Genomic DNA, 22,473 nt, shown 5'->3' on the forward strand with positions numbered 1-22,473 from the left:
CAAACTACTTCAGTATCTTTGTCAAGAAAACCTCATGGACAGTATGGTCCAGAAGGTCATGAAGAGTTTGACATAACTCAACAATAACACAAGCAATAATAACAATTATAAAAGCTAGCATTTATATAGTGCTTTAAGGTTTCCAACCTGATTTTTATTATTGTTGTTCAGTCATTTCAAACTCCTTGTGACTCTATTTGGGTTTTCTTGGCAAAGATTCTTTAACTAATTTTACATATGAGGAAACTGAGGCAAACAGGTTTAAGTGACTTGCTCAGGATTACAGAGTTAGTAAGTGCCTGAGGCCAGATTTGAACTCAAGAACAGTCTTCCTGACTCCAGGCCCAGAACTCTATGCACTGTGCTCCCTAGCTGCCCTACAATCTGGTAGACCTCATCTTTCTCTTCTTTCCTAACTCTTCTTTCCTTTTTTCACTGTTCTTTCTTTTATAGTACTGAGTTTACATATAACTCAAATGTTGGCTTCCCCAAAATGCATGCATCTCTCATTTATTATCATGTTCTCATGGAATAATCCATTCCCCATAATGGAGTTTTGCTCAGTATTGTTTTTTTCATGGAATCACTGGATATGAGTAAACTGTGCTGGCAATCAAGAACCCAGAGTTTTAATGCTGGTTCTGCCTCTGCCTAATGGCGTAATTTTAGTTTCATGGTTACAACTCCCCATGTCGCAGCTATAAAATCGGACCTGTATCAACCTGATGCACTAAGGTATAATGTGGATTTTTCAACTATCATTCAAATTATTCAAAAAGTCTCTGGATATAGGCACAAATACAAGAAAACAGCACTAAAAAATTCAGTCACCATCATAGGCAACCAACAGTACCCTCTTGGAGTAGTTCCTCTTCAGACTATAGGTCTTAGCCTGGGCTTTGACAGTCAACTTAACTGCTGTCCTGTCAAACCAAGGAAGGTAATTTTGTAGAATTATAGAGCCTAGGGGCTTTTATGAGACATTCTCAGTACTTAGTTCACAAAGCATAAATTTCTAAGCTAGAAGCAAAAGAAATAATATGTGTTATTCTCATTAATGCTGGGAAATCAGTTTCCTTTTTTTTTTTACAGAAAAGAGCATTTGTAATTTTTTTTTTGCTACAGCATTTAAATAATTAGAAGAAGAAGAAGAAGAAGAAGAAGAAGAAGAAGAAGAAAAGAAGAAGAAGAAGAAGAAACAAGAAAAAGAAGTGCTGAAAAGATTGAGGAATGAAGACTGATATAAAAATAAGCCACTCTAGTATCTGCAACAACTAGGCCTCAAGCAAAGAGAAAATATATAGTAGATAGAGAGTTTTCAACAGTCATTTAAGCCACGTCTTACCCAGAAGAGCTATGTTATAAATGACAAACTTCAAGAAAAAGAGTTTCTGGTCAATTAATAACCAATTTATTAATTAAGCTAGCCAGCAATCAATAGACTGATGGTCAGTGGTTTCTCTCTGTAACCAAAGATACACAATGGAAACTCCCAAAGCCTTAAATAATTCTTTCGAAAGGGAATTCCCTTGACAAGTGAAAATCAATGCTTATTGATGGACATTTAATAAGGAGGTGGGCTAAAAGTCTTCAACTCCTCCTGTTGAAAACATGGTTTGTTCAGGAGACTCAGCCTCCTCCAGCAACCTGGACAGGGGTATTCATCTCCATCAAGAACTACTTTGGATGATCTTCTTCTTCATGAGCTGGGTCACCCTAAACTCTAATAGAGGGGTACAAGGACAGGTACTCCTCTCCCCAGGGTAAAGACTCACCCAGACTGAATTTTGTTTGTATTCTATATAAAAGTTAGGTCTCCTAGTTGAGTGGGGTCCCATCCAAGAGTAATCTCATCAATAAGTCATGTCCTTCAGAGACTGACTTTAACAAGAGCTGGGCCTTAATGAGGAAATGGGAAAAAAGCCTGGATCACAAATTGGTTATTAATATAATAGTATAATAATAATTTATTTCAGCTAAGAAGAAAAAAAGAGAACATTGGATTTCAAAACTGAATATAAATGGGAAGGGAGCTTTTTCTAGTTACCTGTAGAAGGTGAGCTGTGTTTCTGATTCTCACAGGGCCAAGTAATACCTATAATCACGTAAAATTCAGGATAACCCATCTCCTAGAAAGAGGAAGTACTTCAAAAAAAATAATAATCAAAGTACCTCAAGGGGGAAAGCAAAAGCAAAAAGAATTCCAAAAAATGTTCCACATTATGTTCCTACAAGATAAAATAGAATGTTCTAGGTGTGATATTGGAAGAATTTTGGTGAAAACCAGAGATTCAAAAGAGATGATATTAAAAAGGACAGCAATAAAACTCATAGCTTCAGGTACCTATTTTTCTTTTATGTCAGCTTTGTAATCTGTTCACAATGAACTTACCATTTTCTCCTTTCCGTCAGGTAGCATATAGTATATTTCCTCCACAAATTTTTTTTTTTGTTTTCCTCCACATTGAGCCTCAGCCAAATATTTTTCCCATCCCTCCCCACTATGGTTCATGGATTTCTCTCAAAGGTACCATGTTGCCATTTGTGTGATCTCTTTAGGATATAGCCCTAGAAGTGCTATTACTGAGTCAAAGGGTATGCACATTTTTATAGCCCTTTGGGCATAGTTCCAAATTGTTCTCCAAAATGGTTGGATCATTTCACAACTCCACCAACAATGCATTAGTGTTCCAATTTTCCCACATCTTTTCCAACATTGATGGAGAATCATTTTCCTGTTTTGTCATGTTGGCCATTCTGATAGGTGTGATGTGGTACCTCAGAGTTGTTTCGATTTGCATTTCTCTAATCAATAGTGATTCAGAGCATTTTTTCATATGATTAAATACAGCTTTAATTTCTTCATCTGAAAACTGTTTGTTCATATCCTTTGACCAATTATCAATTGGGAAATGGCTTCTATTCTTACAAATTTGACTTAATTGTCTATATATTTTAGAAATGAGGCCCTTATCAGAGAGATTGGTTGTAAAAATTCTTTCCCAATTTTCTACCTTCCTTCTAATCTTAGTTGCATTGATTTTGTTTGTGCAAAAACTTTTCAATTTAATGTAACCAAAATTATCTATTTTGCTTTTTGTAATGGTCTCTATCTCCCATTTGGTCATGAATTCTTCTGTTCTCCATAGATCTGACAGGTAAACTATTCTTTGCTCTCTTGGTTTGCTTATGGTATCAGCCTTTCTATCTAAATCATATACCCATTTTGACTTTATTTTGGTATATGGTGTGAGATTTTGGTCTATGCCTAGTTTCTGCCATACTCTTTTCCAGTTTTCCTAGCAGTTTTTTTCAAAGAGTGGGTTCTTATCCCAGAAACTGGGGTCTTTGGGTTTATCAAATAATAGATTACTATAGTCATTGACTACTGTGTCTTGCATACTTAACCTATTCCACTGATCCACCACTCTATTTCTTAGCCACTACCAAGCAGTTTTGATGATTGCTGCTTTATAATACAATTTAAGATCTGGAATAGCTAGGCCACCTTCCCCTGCATTTCTTTTCATTAGTTCTCTTGATATTCTGGGCCTTTTGTTCTTCCAAATGAATCTTGTTATTATTTTTTCTAACTTTATAAAATAATTTTTGGTAGTTTGATTGGTATGGCACTGAATAAGTAAATAGGTAGAATTGTCATTTTTATTATATTAGCTCGGCCTACCCATGAGCAACTGATGTTTTTCCAATTATTTAGATCTGACTGTTTGCATGAAAAATGTTTTATTCATAGAGTTCCTGGGTTTGTTTCAGTAGGTAGACTCCTAAATATTTTATAATGTCTGCAGTAAATTTAAATGGAATTTCTCTTTCTATTTCTTGCTGTTGGGCTTTGTTGGTAATATATAGAAATGCCTATGATTTATGTGGGTTTATTTTATAGCCTGCAACTTTGCTAAAGTTGTTCATTATTTCAGATAGTTTTTTCATTGATTCTCTGGGATTCTCTACATATAACATCATGTCATCTGCAAAGAGTGACAGCTTTGTTTCTTCTTTGCCTATTCTAATATCTTCAATGTCTTTTTCTTGTCTTATTGCTAAAGCTAACATTTCCAGTACAATGTTGAATAACAGTGCTGATAATGGACATCCTTTTTTCACCCCCCGATCTTATTGGAAATGCTTCTAGCTTGTCCCCATTACATATTATGCTTGCTGAAGGTTTTAGGTAGATGCTATTTATTATTTTAAGGAAGACTCCATTTATACCTATGCTCTCTAGTGTTTTTAATAGGAATGGGTGTTGTATTTTGTCAAAAGCTTTTTCCATATCTATTGAGATAATCATGTGGTTTCTGTTAGTTTTGGTGTTGATATGACAAATTATGCTGATAGTTTTCCTTATATTGAACCAGCCCTGCATTCCTGGTATAAATCCTATCTGGTCATAGTGTATTATTCTTGTGATAAGTTGCTGTAATCTATTTGCTAATATTTTGTTTAAAATTTTTGCATCTATATTCATTAGAGAAATTGGTCTATAATTTTCTTTCTCTGTTTTGACTCTTCCTGGTTTACGTATCAGCACCATATTTGTATCATAAAAAGAATTTGGTAAGATTCCTTCTTTACCTATTTTACCAAACAGTTTATATAGTATTAGAATTAATTGTTCTTTAAATGTTTGACAGAATTTGCATGTAAATCCATCTGGCCCTGGAGATTTTTTCCTAGGGAGTTCATCAATGTCTTGTTCAATTTCTTTTTCTGAGATGGGGTTATTTAAGTATTTTACTTCCTCTTCTGTTAATCTGGGCAATTTATATTTTTGTAAATATATATCCATTTCACTAAGATTGTCATATTTGTTGGCATATAGTTGGGCAAAATAATTTCTAATTGTTGTTTTGATTTTCTCTTCCTTGGTGGTAGCTTCATTCTTTTCATTCTTGATACTAGTAATTTGGTTTTCTTCTTTCTTTTTTTTTAATTAGATTAACCAAAGGTTTATCTATTTTATTGGTTTTATCATAAAACCAGCTCTTAGTTTTATTTATTAGTTCAACAGTTTTCTTAATTTCAATTTTATTAATTTTTCCTTTGGTTTTCAATATTTCTAATTTGGTGTTTAATTGAGGATTTTTAATTTGTTCTTTTTCCAGTTTTTTTTTAGTTGTATGCCCAATTCATTGATCTCCTCTTTTTCTATTTTATTTATGCAAGCATTTAGAGATATAAAACTTCCCCTATGAACTGCTTTTGCTGCATCCCATAAGTTTTGGTATGTTGTCTCATTATTGTCATTCTCTTGAATGAAATTATTGATTGTTTCTATGATTTGTTCTTTGACCCAATCACTTTTTAGGAATAGATTATTTAGTTTCCATTTATTTTTTAGTCTATCTTTCCATGGCCCTTTATGACATATAACTTTTATTGCATCATGATCTGAAAAGGATGCATTTAATATTTCTGCCTTTCTGCATTGGATTGTGAGGTTTTTATGCCCTAGTACATGGTTAATTTTTGTATATGTGCCATGTACCACTGAGAAAAAAGTATATTCCTTTCTATCCCCATTCAGTTTTCTCCACAGGTCTATCATACCTAACTTTTCTAATGTTCTATTCACCTCCTTAACTTCTTTCTTGTTTATTTTGTGGTTAGATTTATCTAGTTCAGAGAGGGGGAGGTTGAAGTCCCCCACTAGTATAGTTTTGCTGTCTATTTCTTCCTGTAACGCCCTGAACTTCTCCTCTAAGAATTTGGATGCTATACCATTTGGTGCATATATGTTTAGTAATGATATTACTTCATCGTCTATGGTGCCTTTTAGCAGGATGTAGTTTCCTTCCTTATCTCTTTTGATAAGATCTATTTTTTGCTTTTGCTTTGTCTGAGATCATGATTGCTACCCCTGATTTTTTTTTTACTTCAGCTGAAGAATAATATATTTTTCTCCAGCCTTTTACCTTTACCCTGTATGTGTCACTCTTTTTCAGATGTGTTTCCTGTAAACAACATATTGTAAGATTATGGTTTTTAATCCACTCTGCTATATGTTTCCATTTTATGGGAGAGTTCATCCCATTCACATTCACAGTTATGATTACTGTGTCTTTTTCTCCATCCTTTCCCCCCCCCATTTATGCTTTTCTTTCTCCTTTCTCCTTTCCCCTCCTCACTAGTGTTTTGCTTTTGACCACTACCTCCTTCAGTCCCACCTCCCTTCTATTATCCTTTTCCCTTTTCTTCCCCTTTACCCTTATTGCTTCTTCCCTCCCTTCTATCCCCCCTCCCTTTTCTTTCCCCTTTTCCCTTCTACTGCCTATAGTGCAAGTTAGATTTCTATACCTAACTGATTATGTTATTCCCTTCTTGAGCCAAATCTGATGAGAGTAAGGTTCATACAATGCTCATCTCCTTCCCTTCTTTACCTCTGCTCTAATAGTTTTTTGTGTCTTTTCCTGTAATGTAATTTACCCTTGTCTGCCTCCTCCTTTCTCAGTACATTTTCTTAGCTCAGACTAATCCATTTACTTGGAATCATTTAACTCACTTGATTAATTTTTTTTTATCATTGCATCAAAGTCAACTTATATCCACCCCCTTTATGTATACTCCTTTAACATGGTATAATAACAATAGAGTTCTCAAGAGTTGCAAGTGTTATCTTCCCTTGTAGGGATGTAAACATTTTGCCCTGATTAATAACATATTGTATCCTTCTGTCCCATTTACCTTTTTATGTCTCTGTTGAATCTTGTACTTGAAGATCAAATTTTTTGTTGAGCTCAGGTCTTTTTATCAGGAAGGTTTGGAAGTCCCTTATTTCATTGAATATCCATCTCCTTCCCTGAAAAATCATGCTCATTTTTGCTGGGTAGTTAATGCTTGGCTACATTCCAAGCTCCTTTGCCTTTGGGAACATCATGTTACACGCCCTATGGTCTTTTAATGTACAGGCTGCAAGGTCTTGTGTAATCCTGACTGTGGTTCCATGATATTTAAATTGTTTCTTTCTGGCTGCTTGCAGTAATTTTTCTTTAATCTGGTAATTTCAGAATTTAGCTATTATCTTCCTTGGCATTTTCAATTTGGGATCTCTTTCAGGTGGGAAGCAGTGGATTCTTTCTATAGTTATTGTGCCTTCTGCTTCTAGGACTTCAGGGCAGTTTTCCTTTATGATTTACAGATGGTTATTGTCCAGGCTCTTTTTTTACATCATGGCTTTCAGGTAGGCCTATAATTTTTAAATTGTCTCTCCTGGATCGATTTTCCAGGTCAGCTGTTTTACCCATGAGGTGTTTTATGTTTTCATCTATTGTTTCATTTTTTTTTTATTTCTGTTTGACTGATTCATGCTCTCTCATAGAGTCATTTGTTCAATTCTAATTTTTAACCTATTGTTTTCTTCTGTTAGATTTTGTACTTTCTTCTCCAATTGGTCAATTGTATTTTTAAGGGATTTGTTTTCTTCAGTGTACTTTTTTTCCAATTGACCAAGTATACCTTTTAAGGACTCCTCTACCCTCTCTCATTTGACTTTTAAAATCCTTCTTGAGCTCTTCTAAGAAGGCTTTTTGGGCTTCAGACCAGTTCATATTCCCTTTTGATGTTGCAGATGTGGATTTGATGACAATGTTGTCCTCTTCAGAATTTCTGTCTTGATCTTCACTCTTCTCATAATATGAATCTATAGTACATTTCTTTTTCCTCATGGTGTTTCTTTATTCCCTGGCCTTTAAAGAGATTAAGCTCTCCTGCTGGAGAGCAGAGGGCACTGACCCAAGCTTCTTGTGTTGGGAGCCTAGGTCTTGGTCACTGGCTTTGTGTGCTGGGGCCTCTTGTGTTGGCGATTGAAGGCTGTAGGGTTTTGGCAGCTTACCTGGTGTTGGGCTGGAATCAGCAAGGCTGGGACTTTCAGGCAAATCTAAGTTGTCTGCTTTTCCTTTCCTTTAGCTTTGTTTAGCTCCTTTTAGATGGGTGCTGCCAGGTGTTTATCTGCCTGGGGCCCCTTGCAGTGCTGCCTCCCTTATTTCTGTTGAGGCACTGGGAGACTTCTTTGCTGTAGAAGGCCGAGGCACCTGGTGGTTTTCTGAGCTGGTTTCCACCAGTTCCCCCACCCTCACTGAGGCACTCGAAGTTCCAACTGTTGGTGTTTGCCTGCTCGATCACCTGGGCTTCGGGATCTCCTCCTAGTTGGCAGCTCTTTTTGTGGTGGCAAAGAATTAGAAATCAAGAGGATGCCCATCCATTGGGGAATGGCTGAGCAAGTTGTGGCATATGAATGTGATGGAATACTATCATGCTATAAGAAATGATGAACAGGCTGACTTCAGAAAAACCTGGAAAGATTTGTATGGTCTGATGCTGAGTGATGTGAGCAGAACCAAGAGAATGTTGTACACAATAACAACCACATTGTGTGATGACTAATATTGATAAACTTAACCGTTCCTGGCAATACAAGGATCTAAGACATCTCCAGAGGACTTGTGATGGAAAATGCTATACACATCCGAAGAAAGAACTATGGAAATAGAATTGCTATTTTTTTTCTCTTCTGTTGAGTTTTGTTTCCTCTTTCTGATGGTTCCTCCTATTGGTTTTAATTTTTACTTACAACATCACTAATGTTAAAATATGTTTAATATGAATGTAAATGTATAGTCTATATCAGATTATGTGCCATATTGGGGAGGGTGGTGGGGAAGAAGGGGGAGAAAAATTTTAAACTCAGAAGCATATGGAAGTGATTATTGATAAATCAAAATAAATGAATAAGAAAAAGGTACCATGTTATTCCACCACTACATCCTTTCTATGTAATTTTTCATTTAAGTAAAAGCTGCTATTCTAGACTGGATTCTGATCAATAAGCAAAAATTGGTTTCCAAAAATATAAATAAGTTGAATTTGGGAAGAAATGGCCATTTTATCCTAGAGTTAATAACAGGTAAGGGGGACAAAATAGACCAAAGTCTAATTTGCAACCTAGATTTTAGGAGAGAAATTTTTAATTGATTTATTTCCTTTAACAAAACAGAGAAAGCAATTTTTAAAAATGCATAATTCTCCTAGTTAAATAAAACAAAAACAAAAACAAGTGATTATGAATAATTGTACATAAATCAATATACTTTTTGTTACGTATTATTTCTTAAAAGACAAGAAGTTTGTATGCTTTAAAAAGGCAGTACAAACAACAAACATTATATTTAGTCTATTTAATTACCTTTTAATGTTGTCTTCAACATCAATGATCAACATTGCAGCCAGAATGTTTACAGTTCTTTGGAATCTGCTTTCTTTATTCTGAATCACTGCTTATAAATGTTCCCATATTTGTTTGGAATCTTCATATTCAGCGTTTCTTATAACACAATAATGTTCCAATTCATTCATATGTAACAATTTGTTCATCCATTCCCCAAACTGCTGTGCACATTATTTTCAACTTCTTTCTATTTTGAATACTGCTATGAATTTTTTATATAGCTAGGTTTTTCTTCCTGTCAATAACTTTCTTACTGTATGGCCTCATAAACCTTTCACTAGGTCAAAGAGTAAGAACATATTTTTTTTATTTTTACTATGTAGTTGCAAAATGCTTTTCAAAATGGCCAGACTAATTCCCAGCTCTAATAGCAGTAAATTAATGCACTTATTTTCCCACAACCCCACCAACATTTCTGGGTTTTTTTAACTTTTTTACCATACTTGCCATTTTGGTGGATATATTGATAGCTCAAATTTGTTTAATTTGTATTGCTCTGATTACAAGTGGTTTTGAACTCTTTTTCAAATAGTCTGATGATAACTTGTTTCTCCTTTTAGAAACTATTCACAGCGGTTGACCACTCACTGGTTTAGAACTTGATTTGAATCGTACAAATACGCATAAATTCTCCATAGATTTTGGATGTCAGACTTTTATCAAAGATGTCTTATGCAATTTTCCCCATTCTACATCTTTTCCATTCATCTTAGTCATTAATCTATTAAATTGTCTACTACTTTGTATGATTTTTCTAACAGTAGTAACTGATATATTTCATAATGTTTGCAAAATTATATAAATTATTTCATTTAGTCTCACAATACCCTTGTGAGGTCTTATTATCTTCATTTTATATATTTGGAAACTGAGACGTAGAGAGGTTCAGTGACTTGCCTATGATCACACAGCTTTGTTGTTGTTGCTGTTCGGTCATTTCAGTCATGTCTGACTCTTCATGACCCCATTGGGGGTTTTCTTGGCAAAGATACTGCAGTGGTTTGCCATTTCCTTTTCCAGCTCATTTTATAGATGAAGAACTGAGGTGAGCAGGGTTAAGTGACTTGCCCAGGGTGACACAGCTAGTAAGTGTCTGAGGCCAGATTTGAACTAAGAAAGATAAGGGCCTGACTCCAGGTCCACACTCTATCTACTTAGCTGCCTGATCATACTACTAGTGAACTAAAGACTGAATCCAAGTCATTCTACCCATTATACTTTCTAATGTATAATGAAGCTAATTATGATGTTTTCCCCTATCCATAATTTTAAAAGATCATAGGGATGGACCTCAGAGGATGTTTTCAAGGCTTCTTATTTTACATGTAAGGAAACTGAGGTTCAGGGACCAACACCACATAGCAAGTAGCAGAGGCAGAATTTGAACCCATGATCTTTGGCTACAGATCCTACACTTTCCACATAAGCTGTGCTCTTTCCCCCTCATTATTTAACATCAATTTTCATTTTTTAATCTAAATCATTTGTTCATTTAGAATTCTTCATTATGCACATATGGTATAAAGTAGTGATTAAATTCCATTTTTTGCCAAACTGTCATCCAATTGTCCTACCAATTCTTGTCAAGGAATTTCATGGAGATGTGTGTTCTTGGTTTTATCAAAGACTAGAAGACTATATGCCTTTGCTTCTAAATTGCATTTATTAAATATACTCTATAGATCTCTGTTTACATTTTACCTAGTAAAATAGTTTTGATAATTACTGGTTTGTAAGCATAATTTTAATCTGGAAGTGCCATTCCCTCATTTAATCTTTCAAATGAATTTTGTTATTATTTATATACTTCTACAGGGTGATTTCTAAAGAACTGGACATTTTCAAAATTTATTACTCAGTAAACAGATTATATATTAAAATATAGTCGAAGTCAATTTGCAAAGGGACTATTGAGAAGAAAATTGAGAAGTGTAAAGGTAAGTACAATTTGGTGCATACTACATTTTCATATATAATCTACTGAGTAACAAATTTTTGAAACTGTTCAAATCTTTTTGAATCATCTTGTGTAGAGGATGCTGCTATTATTTTTATTGGTACATGCTTTAGTTGTGAACATCGAATCACTCCAATTATTGATGTCTTCTTTTATTTCTGTAAAAAATATTATTTTCTGGTTTTACTTGTTAGTTGATATGTGTGTCTTGGTAGGCTGATTCCCAGATATTTAGTGAATTGTGTTGCCCTTTTTAAATGACATTTATTTTTTTTTCATTTTCCTGGTTTTTATTAGCAATATGTAGAAATATTAATGACTTTTAAATTTATTTTGTATCCTGTTACTTTGTTGAAATAACTTATTATCTTGATTAATTACTTTGTTGATTCTCTTTTCTCCTTGCTAATGTTTATTTCATTAATTCCTTTTTCTTATCATTGACATAGAGTTCTATTTCTATGTCAAATAATGCTAGCTACATTTTGCTTCACCATTTATTATCTTATTATAAATTATTCTAATTTTTCCTCTTACAAATAAGACTAGCTCTTATGTTTAAATTTATTTTTTTAATTCACATTTAGGAAAGATGCTTTTATCTGTATGCTTTTTAGCATTTTTAATGTAATTTGGTAACTACATTTTCTCAAAAGGTTTTATTATTTTTGTTTTAGTATATTTGACTGTGGCAACATTTCTTAATGTGAAATTATCTTTACATTCTGGCTATAAATTCAACTTGATAACGATGGATTTTTTTTATAAACACTACAATCTTTTTTCTAGCATTTGACTCAATTTCTTTAACCAATAGTATTTAGCAGGATTGATCTATAATTCTCTTTTGTTGCCTTATCTTTCCTTGGTTCGGGTCTATAATTATTTCAGAGAATGAATTTGGCAAAGTGTATTCCTTTTCTTTTTCTAAAATGGGCTTATATTTCAGAAACAGCATACATTCTTTCGAAGTTTTATAGAATTCATTTGTGATATATTTGGTTCTAGGATTTGGGGATTTTTTCCCTTCACTTACACTTCATTTATGACTTGTCCAATTTGTCTTTCCAATATTTACTTGTTTAGGGCATGACCAGATCCTCCCAGGTAATGCCCACATACTTCCTACCTCACCTAATTGCAATGTTTATTTTTTCCTGATTAAATGAAGATGCCTAGGCCTACTTCACACCTAGTTGGTGCTTCTAAGTGATTGATTCAATTGATAAGTTTTCACTTTTCATTTGCTAAGGATATCAAGGACAGAGTATTTTGTTACTTACTTTAAATAGAATTTAAATGTGAAAGATGTATTGATTTAATCAATACTCACATTTACAATAGAAATTAGTTACAAGATAATAGGACAGTGTGAGGGATTGTCTGGTGTTAGCTACTGCCTAGTGGAAGTTGTGGCAACATGGGACGGGAACTGGGTATTAGGAAGTAGCCGGAGCTCATGCTCCCGAGGCAGGGGCTGTGCTAGGCGGAGTTTTGGTGAACTGGGATGGGAACTGGATTCGGAGAGGTAACCAGAGCTCACGCTCCCGAGGCAGGGGCAGTGCTATGTGGAGCTGTGACAAGCTGGGGAAGAAACAAGGTACAAGGAAGTAGCCCGGAGTACATACTCCTGAGGCAGGGGCTGTGCCACTTGGGAGTGGGACGGCAGAGAACAAGCTCTCTCTGTCTAGCCCCCTTCCCTAAGTACCACGCTAACCCCAGACGCCTCCTTCCTGTGACCAAACCTGACTTCCTGAGTCACGTACTTTCCCTAGGTGTAGCACTGACCCCAGACGCCTCCCCCCCCGGTATCTGGGCCCGACTTCCTGCCTCACGTACTTTCTCCTTTGTCTATGCACTGATCCCTCACGCCTCCTTCCAAATATCTAGGCCCCACTTCCTGTGCCACGTATGCTCCCTTTGTCTGGGCACTATGCTAGACATCCCCTTCCGATATTTGATTCTCGACGAGCCACTATGGGCGGGCTGAGGAGGAGGGATGAAGAAGGGATAAAAAAGAACTGTAGGGATCGGGGCGGGGTTGGCTTTTGTTCCTGCTCCTGCTCCTGCGCGTGTACTTTCCTGCCTGGCCTTGCTGTGATGATTATTGCATAAAGTTCAGGTTTTTGCACCTCCTGATCAGCTCGTCTCTGATAAATCCGGGTGACCCCGAAGACCAGTGAGTATGACCCTGGTTGCCTGATCTGGCTGTAAGAGAGTGCGCAGTTTGGACTGGCACAGGACAGAAAAGGTAAATGACAAATGTTGGAGTAGATGTGGGAAAAATGAGACATTAATGCACTGTTGGTGGACTTGTGACCTGATTCAACCATTCTGCAGAGCAATTTGGAACCATGCTCAAAGGCCTATAAAAGCATACATATTCCCTCTTGACCTAGCAATACCACTACTAGGTCTGTATCCTGAAAGAGATAAAAAACAAAAAGCAAAAGAACCTATACGTGCAAAAATATTTATAGCAGCTCTTTTCTGGTGGCAAAGAATTGGAAATTGAGGGGATGCCTAAGAACTGGAGAATGTCTGAACAAATTGTAGGATGTGGTTATGATGGAATATTATTGTGCTATAAGAAAAGATGAGCATGCTCTCAAAAAAACCTGGAAAGACTTACAGAAGCTGATGCATAGTGACATGTACTGTGTACAAAGTAATAGCAATATTGTAAGATGATCAGCTATGAGTGACTTAGCTATTCTCAGCAATACAATGATCCAAGAGAGCTCTGAAGGACTTATGATGAAAATGCTATCCAACCTCAGTGAAAGAACTGCTGGTGGCTGAATACAGATTGAAGCATACTTTTTTTACTTTTTTATTTTTCTTGAGTTTTTTTGTTTTCTTTCACAACATGACTAATATGGAAATATATTTTGCATAACTACACATGTATAACCTATATGGAATTCCTTGCCTTCTCAGTGAGGGAGGTGGGAAGGGAAGAAGGGAGAGAATTTGGAACTCAAATTTTTTAAAACAAATGTTAAAAATTGTTTTTACATGTAATTGGGGAAAAATAAAATTCTAAACAAAAAAAGAGAAAGAAATTATTTAGAAGAGGGAGTTCAATCCTGGTTTTAGAAACTTTAACTCCATGAGGTATATAGAATCAGAATGATGGGAAATCCATAGGCAACATACACCTGGTTTTCCACAAATCATTTGACTTGCTATTCCTGTGCACAAGATAAAAAGATGAAGGCTCAACATAGCAAACAGTAGCCATAGGTGGCTTTGGATCATGAAGAATGATAAAAACCAAAAGAAATTAATTATGAAAGAAAACAAATGTCAATCTTTCTAAAAAGTCCCTACTGGAGTACCCTAGTGATTTGCCCTTGACCCCATGCTATTCAAAATTTTTTTAATGACTTCAATGAAAGCATAGATGGCATTCTTATTACATTTAAAGATGAAAATTAAGCCAAAAGAGAAAATTGACAGGTTGAACAACTGAGTCAGATTCCAAGGAAGATCTCAATTTACCAGAACATTTGCCAAATCTAATAAGATGGAATTCAATAATAAGAAATTTGAGGACCTAGATTTTTGCTAAAAAAGATTAATGGCACAAGTACAAGATGGGAATAGCCACATAAGAGGTCATATAAAAACAAATCAGGAATTTTTAGTGTTCTGCAAATTTGGTTTGAGTTTATAGCATGTCATGGTTAAAACACACACACACACACACACACACCTGTTGATGGGTTACATCAGGAAAAGCATAGTCTCCAGGAAAAGAGTACATAATCCCACTAGACTTTGCAAAAATCAGACCACATCTGCATTATTTTATTTGAATTTTGGCACCATAATGATAGTAGTTTAGCATTCATATAGTACTTAATACCTGCAAAGCACTTTATAAATGTTATCTCATTTGATCCTCATAACTGCTATGAGGTAAATTCTATTATTAATATTTTATTTTACATGTGAGGAAACTGAGTCTGGGAAAAGTTAAGTGATGTGCCCAGGGTCTCACAGCTAGAAAATGTTTGAGGTAGGTTTTGAACTCAGGTGGAGACAGCTGTGGATAGAAGGCTGGGCCTGGGGAAAACCTGATTTCAACTATGGCCTGTTACAAACTAACTGTATGACCTTGGGCAGGTCACTTAACTTCTATTTGTATCAGTTTCCTGACATATAAAATGAAGACAATAGCATCTATCATGCAACAGTTGTGAAGATCAAATGAGATAATATATGTAAAAAGGGCTTATCACTGTTCCTAGAACATTGTAGGTGCTACATAAACATTTATTCCCTTCTCCTTCCTTCTTGATTCCAACTTTGGTACTCTTATTCAACTAGTCGGACCTTTTTGAAAAATGACATTAACAAATTTGAATAACTCCAGAAGAAGACTCAGGATAGTAATGTGACAGGAGTACATGTGAATTGGTTGAAGAAATTAGGGATATTTAATCCAGAGCAGACGTTTGCTCAGGGAACAGAGATATAAGACCTCTGTCTTTAAATATTTGGAAGGCTGTGACAAAGAAGCAGGATTAGTCTTTTTCTCCCTGGCTTCAGAGGGCAGAAGTAGGATGGAGGCTGCTGAGAGGCAAATTTCAGTTCACTAGAAGGAAAAACTTCTTAAATAATGGCTGTACAAAAGTGCAAAGGAAGGTGGTAGGTTCCTCATCACTGGAAATCTCCAAGCAAAGGCTGCATGTTATTTGTCAGGGATGTTGTGGTGGGGATTTTTATTTTAATGTGGGTTGGTCTTGACGACTTCTGGGGTTGTTTTCTCCAACTCTAATATCTTATATATGTATGTATATATATATACATATATATATATTCTCTAATGAGAGATGTTGTATAAGATAGTGAAAAAGAATGCACAAAGTCAACATATTTGGGGTCATCTCAGTTCTACTGTTTAATACTGTATTATAACTGATAGCTTAGTGCAGCAGATAGCAACCAGAAGGTGAAGGCATGAAGACCTGATTTTGTATCCTTCCTAGGTTACTTACCTACTATTTGTGTGACCGTGAGCAACTTCTCAGTCTCACTTGACTCAAATGCAAAATGGGAATTAATGATAACACCTAAGATTACAAGATTGTGCTTTCCAATCTTAAAATACTAAATAAATGTTAGCCATTACTTTTTTTATAACCATGACCACTTATAAATACTAAACAAAGATAATTATCAGATAATTCAGATAAAGTACTTCATATTCAAAGTATGTTCAGTCTGATCAAACTTTATATCATGGGTTTTAACCTTTTGGGGTATCTTGGACCCCTTTGGCAGACTAGTGAAGTCTATGAAACCCTTCTCAGAATAATGTTTTTAAATGTAAAAAATAACATATATAAGATTACAAAGGAAATCAAATGTTCATTGAAACAAAGATGTAATTTACAAACCCACTGAAATTTATCCAGAATCTTCTTGGGACCCCAGGTTAAGAACCCCTGACTTGAGTATACTGTTCTACAGATTATTAAGCAGACAGTTGAAGCAATGGCTGGTTTTGCTGAACTGTTTTAATTTTTTTTCTCCTCATTTTTAATCTTAGTTGCAAAGGATGACTTTTTGAAGTGGGGAGTGGAAAGACATCAATAAAAATAAATTAATAAATAAACATATAAATAAACACTACAGAATAACAGAGCTTCTACTTTAGGTATTTATAACTCTCTTTATCTCTCAAATGTTGTCAGCTGTATTTGACATTTTCTCTGTGTAAGGCTTGTACACAAAGCCTGAAAAGCTTTTGCTGTGTCATATACATATAAAAGGCCAGGAGTGTGGCTAGGTAGGAAAAATAATGACCTTGCTCTCTGGGCTTAGTTTTTCTGCTTATTTATTTTCATTTGAAGTGAGGAAAAACAAAAGCGTATTTGGTCCCCAAAATGAAACTGCAAAGAATCAAACTCTATAGGGGTCACAATTCTGTGAGGTTTCAATGGAAAAACTCCCCTGAAATTATTTGGGAGCTGTAGGGGGGACAAGGTATCCAATTAGCAATTAAACAGGGACCACAAGGGATTTCTATCCTTTGTTAGAATGAAGTCTCTGAAAGAGATTGGGTACTTACAACCAGAAAATGCAGTTCAAAAAACAGACTAAACCTGAAGGCACTTGGAAGCTGGGAACAGTCTTGCTCAGGGTTCCAGATAGTTTGGCACCTAGAGTCTAGGTCCTAGGAGAAAAGGACTCTTCTTAGCCAAGGTTTTTAAAGAAACAGACAAACCACTCCCTAATGGGGGAAAATAGTTTGTGTATATTTGTTTTATTTAGAAAGGAGTTTCCCTAGTCTGATGGTTAAGTATTTTAAGGGCTTCTGTCTCCTAAAAGACATGAAAGAAAGCCTTAAGACAAACTTTAAAAAAAAAGCATGGCAGAGCCCACTCTTCCCATGAAAAAAAAAAAAGATGATATTCTAGCTAATGATTCCAGCTGAAGCCAGAAGCTAGAAGCAGAAAAAAGATCTGTGACCATATGCCCAGTGGAGCCAGCCCTGGCAGCAGCCTGTGAAGTAATGCTGAGCAGTAGCCATCTGTGAAAAGCAGGGTTCAATTCCCAGCATAGATTATATATCTAGGGGAGATGACCTGTGTACAGAAGGGACCATGACTCCAGAAGAGAAAGCAATACATGTGAGACAAGCTGGAACAAGTTTTCAGGTAGTAGTATAATGACATGGCCAGAAGACATTGTTGTCCTTGCAACAGCAAAGGTATAAGCTACCCATCTATGATATCTCCTGGCCATGTGTGTTCCCATCTTAAATGTATTCAATTTTCCCACTGATGGTATGCAGATTTATAGAAGAATGTACTTTATTGCTACTTTTCATATTTCATTAAATGCCTTTTACTTTGAAATAATTGTATTCTCTGGCTGGCTAATAAAGGAAAATATATCAAGATTGGTTCATGAGCTATGGGTTTTGAGTAGACACAGACTCATAGTGTGGTGACACAGTGAATAGAATGCTGGGCCTGGAGTTAGGAAGATTCATCTTTCTGAGTTCAAATCTGGCTTCAGATACCTACTAGTTATGTGACCCTGAGCAAATCACTTAACTCTGTTTGCCTCAGTTTCCTCATCTGTAAAATGAACTGAAGAAGGAAATGGCAAACCACTCCATTATCTTCGCCAAGAAAATCCCAAATGTGGTCACAAAAGGTTGGACATGACTGAAAAAAGACTGAACAACAACAGTAAGACTCATAGAGTGATTTGAACCTGGAAATAGCCTGGACTGTGGGCTTTTTTTACCATACTTTTAAAAAAATTTGTGGGACTCACTCTTACGTATAGTCAGCCAATAAGCACTTGTTATATGCTTTCTCTGTGACAGGCACCATGCTAAACACTAGGGATACATAGAAACGCAAAAAAAAAAAGTCCTTGACCTCAAAGAGCTCACATCCTAATGGAGGAGACAGCAAGTTGGAAAGTAGCTGGAGAGAGGAAAGCACTGGAGGCTAGGAGGACCCAGAAAGACTCTCTGCCAAAGCAGAGATTGGAATTGAGTCTTAAAGGAAGCCATTAAAACTAAGAGGTAGAGGTAAAAGGGCAGAGGTGAAAGATCAGAGCATTCCAGGTACAAGGGGACCCAGCGTTTGCAGAAACACAAAAGATTAGAGAATGGAACGTGTTTGAGGAAGATCAAATAGGCCATTGTCTTTGGATCATAGAATTTGTGGAAGGAAGTACAGTGTAAAGGTAGGAAAGGGTCAGGTTATTAGGGACTTTAAAACAAGGGAGTTTATACTTGATGCTAGAAATCATAGGAAACTACTGCAGTTCATTGAGGAAGGGAGTAACATAGACAAAATCTACCTCCACTTTAGAAAAATCACTTTGGCAGCTAAAATAAGGATGAACCAGAGTGGAGAGAGACTTAAGCCTGGGGGACCAATTAGAAGGTATTTTGATGACTCAGTTGAGAGGTACTGAGGCCCTGAAGAAGGGAGGTGTTTGTATAAGGGGAAAGAAGAGGAAGCTGGGAGATGGTGTGGCAGTAGAAACAAGATTTGACAACAGAATGGCTATGTGGAGGTGAGTTGAAGTACTCAAGGATGACAAAGAGGTTGGTAGCTTGTATGACAGCAAGGAAGGTGATATCCTTAGCAGTAATAGGGAAGCTGGGAAGAGGGAAGTATTTGCGGGGGGGAGTGGATAATTATTTCTATTTTAAATGTATTGAGTTTGAAACACCCTTAAGTGCTTTGACATTAAGCAAGATATTTAAATAAAACCAATCTGAGCCGTCAGTTTCAAGTCTGAGCAGCCAGGAAAGCAGACCCTTAGTCCCTAAACAATCCCGGCTTTCAGATTCATAAGCTTGTACCTTATTTCAACATTGAAAATGGAAAGCAATCTAAAGACTTGTAGTTATATTATTTGGTAATACTTTTACTGAGTCTCTGCCAACATTCATATTTAGGAAGCCATGGAAACAAACAAGAAAGGAAAGATGATAAACCAGAGATGGCTGCCTCATGAACTTAGATATACTCTGGGGCAGGCAACAAGATGATTCTGATTTGGAAAATACATTGTGGAATGAACACATTTGATATTTTCTACTCTACTATCAAAATTAATGATAGCGCAAAGCATTTTTTGGTAGATGGATATCTCCTGGGCATTACTGAGGAAGGAGCTGGGGTTAAGGGTTAATGCTGGCTTTGAAACTTACATATATTACTTTCTTCCACCTCAGCTGAGCTTGCATTCCTAAACTTAGTGAAATATGACCTTTGTGATGATGTCAAATGCCAAGAAGACATTCAAGGTGGGTTTTTTTTTTTAATTTCTGATTGCCCTACTTTTAGTAGCCAGGTGGCAAGTTATATGATGCCCGCTTTTTTTCCTTTAAATTTTCTAACATATTTCAGGCTATGCTTTTCTTTTAATTTTCTAGAAAAAAAATGAGAATTACTGGGTCTGACTCCTGAATCTGACCCTTATTAACTAATGTTAGGGTAGTTCCTAAGATCTCTGAACCTCAGTTTCCTCATCTGAAATATGGGCATGATAGGATGGATAATATTTACATCTACCTACCTCGCAGAGTTGTGAGGATCCAGAAAGGTAAAGTCGATAATTGATTTGGACAGGAAGGGACTTCAAAGGCCAGCTAGTTCAACCCGCCCATTGAAGTGACTTGAAAATTGAAAGATTTGGACAAATTGGATATTCAAGGCATGCCAATCAATTGGGGAATGGGTGAACAAATTGTGGTGTATAATCGTGATGAAATACTACTGTGCTATAAGAAATGATGAACTTGATCATCTTAGAAGAACATGCAATAATGAAGATCAAAATGAGTAAAGTGACTTGAAAATAGGAAAGTATTACATAATGTAAACTACTATTATGATCATTATATGCCACCATTGTTTTAATTTAAAAAATTAAAAATTAAATTAAATTTAACACAAAGACTTTGAAAAAATTAAAATACACCCCATTCTTGCCATCAATAAAATAAGGAGAAATGATATGCTATTGGAAATTTTACCAGTAGATATCAAGTAAAATCTCAATAATGACAAAATAAGGCTAAAGCTAACCTTGGGGAAATTGATTTTGAATGATCTGTGATGTTGAGGACAGATTGGTTATTATGAACTTTCTTATTCAGTATCAAATGAATACTACAATGTTTATCCTTGAACTCCTAGAATTTCAATATTCAAAGTAACCTCAGGGGCTATCTTGTCCAACCCTTACTTGAAGAAGAATGCTTTCTGAAACATTCTGGCAAAGATCATACAGCCTTTGCTCAGACTACCAATGCAGAGGAAGCCACTATCTCCCATGGCAGCCCATAGCACTTTTGGACAATTCTAATGTTCAGGAAAATTTACCTTATATCAAACCTAAATGTGGCCCTTTGTAACATCAGCCCGCTGTCCCTAGCTCTCCTCTCTGGAGCTAAGTAGAGCAGTGCCATTCCTTTTCCACATAGCAGTCCGTCAAATGCTTGGACACCATTGCCACTCTCACAAATCTCTTCTTCAGGCTCAACGTCCTCAGTGTCTTCTGCCTCTCTTCATATGACCTCAATTCAAATGCCGTTCCTCATCCTAGTCTCTCTCCTCCAGACTCTTTTCAGATGTCTGCCAAAGGAAGAAACTCAGACACAAAGGGTCTTGTGAGTGATCTAGAATATAGGTTCTCAGGCAACCAGGTGGCTCAGTGGATAGAGCACCAGCCCTGAATTCAAGAGGACCTGAGTTCAAAGCAGGTCTCAGACCAGACACTTGACATTTACTAGCTGTGTGACCCCAGGCAAGTCACTTAATCCCAACTGCCTCGCAAAAAACATATATATATTCTCTGAGGAAGCTTCTTTTTTCCTGGTATTGTGTGTTAGAATCTGTACCCACACAAATATAGCTTTTATATTGTTTCCAATTCAGTGGCAAAGGCCAAACAAAGTCACTAAGAACAAGCTTTAGAAAGGTCAAGGCCTGCAGGAAAGTTTACACAGAGTCTCTGTAGGTTCAGGGAATTCTGCATTTCTCTCCCATACTCACAAAAGTACAACAGAACAAAACAAGCTCAGAGTTAGGCCAAATGGTTTAGTGGCTAGGCTGTTAGACTTAGCATCAAGAAAGGAGGCTCAACTCCTGCTTCTTGTATTTGCTAGTTTTGTGATTGTGGACAAGTAATTCAGCTTCTCTAAGCCTTAGTTTCCTCATTTGTAAAATGAGGACAGTAGAGGGAATTGTGGTGAAGTGTAAAGAATTCAGGTTTTGGAGTCCAAGAACTTAGGTTTGAATCCTGGCTCTTCTGTTTCTACCTCTGTGACCTTGGGAAGTCACTTACTTCTTGAGCCTTCATTTCTTGAGGGGGCTAAATTATATGACCTCAAAGGTCCCTTTACCTCTAAATCTAAGAGCCTATGAGAGCTCTAGAATCTACCTCATAGGGCTGTTGTGAAGCTTAAATGAGACAATGTTTGTAGGGTGCCTGACAAACTTTACAGAACCACAAAAATGTCATTTGGTGTTGGCTAGTAGAATTATGAAGTTTATCTTGGTGCCTATCACCTTACACTCTCACCACACTGTGGTGCATCTTGTCTAAGGTATCCATCCTAAAATGCCTCATGACTCTCAGCTTATGGCATTACCAACCCAGGCTCTTCAAACTCTCTAGGGTTCTGGGCTGCTAGCAAATTTGCAAGTTTCTTATGGCTTTCATAACGCCTACCGCACACATACACACATACGCACACACACACACACACACAGCACAC

This window comes from Vombatus ursinus, unplaced genomic scaffold (assembly GCF_900497805.2).
Source record: "Vombatus ursinus unplaced genomic scaffold, bare-nosed wombat genome assembly UNPS02005659.1, whole genome shotgun sequence".
Classification (NCBI taxonomy): domain Eukaryota; kingdom Metazoa; phylum Chordata; class Mammalia; order Diprotodontia; family Vombatidae; genus Vombatus; species Vombatus ursinus.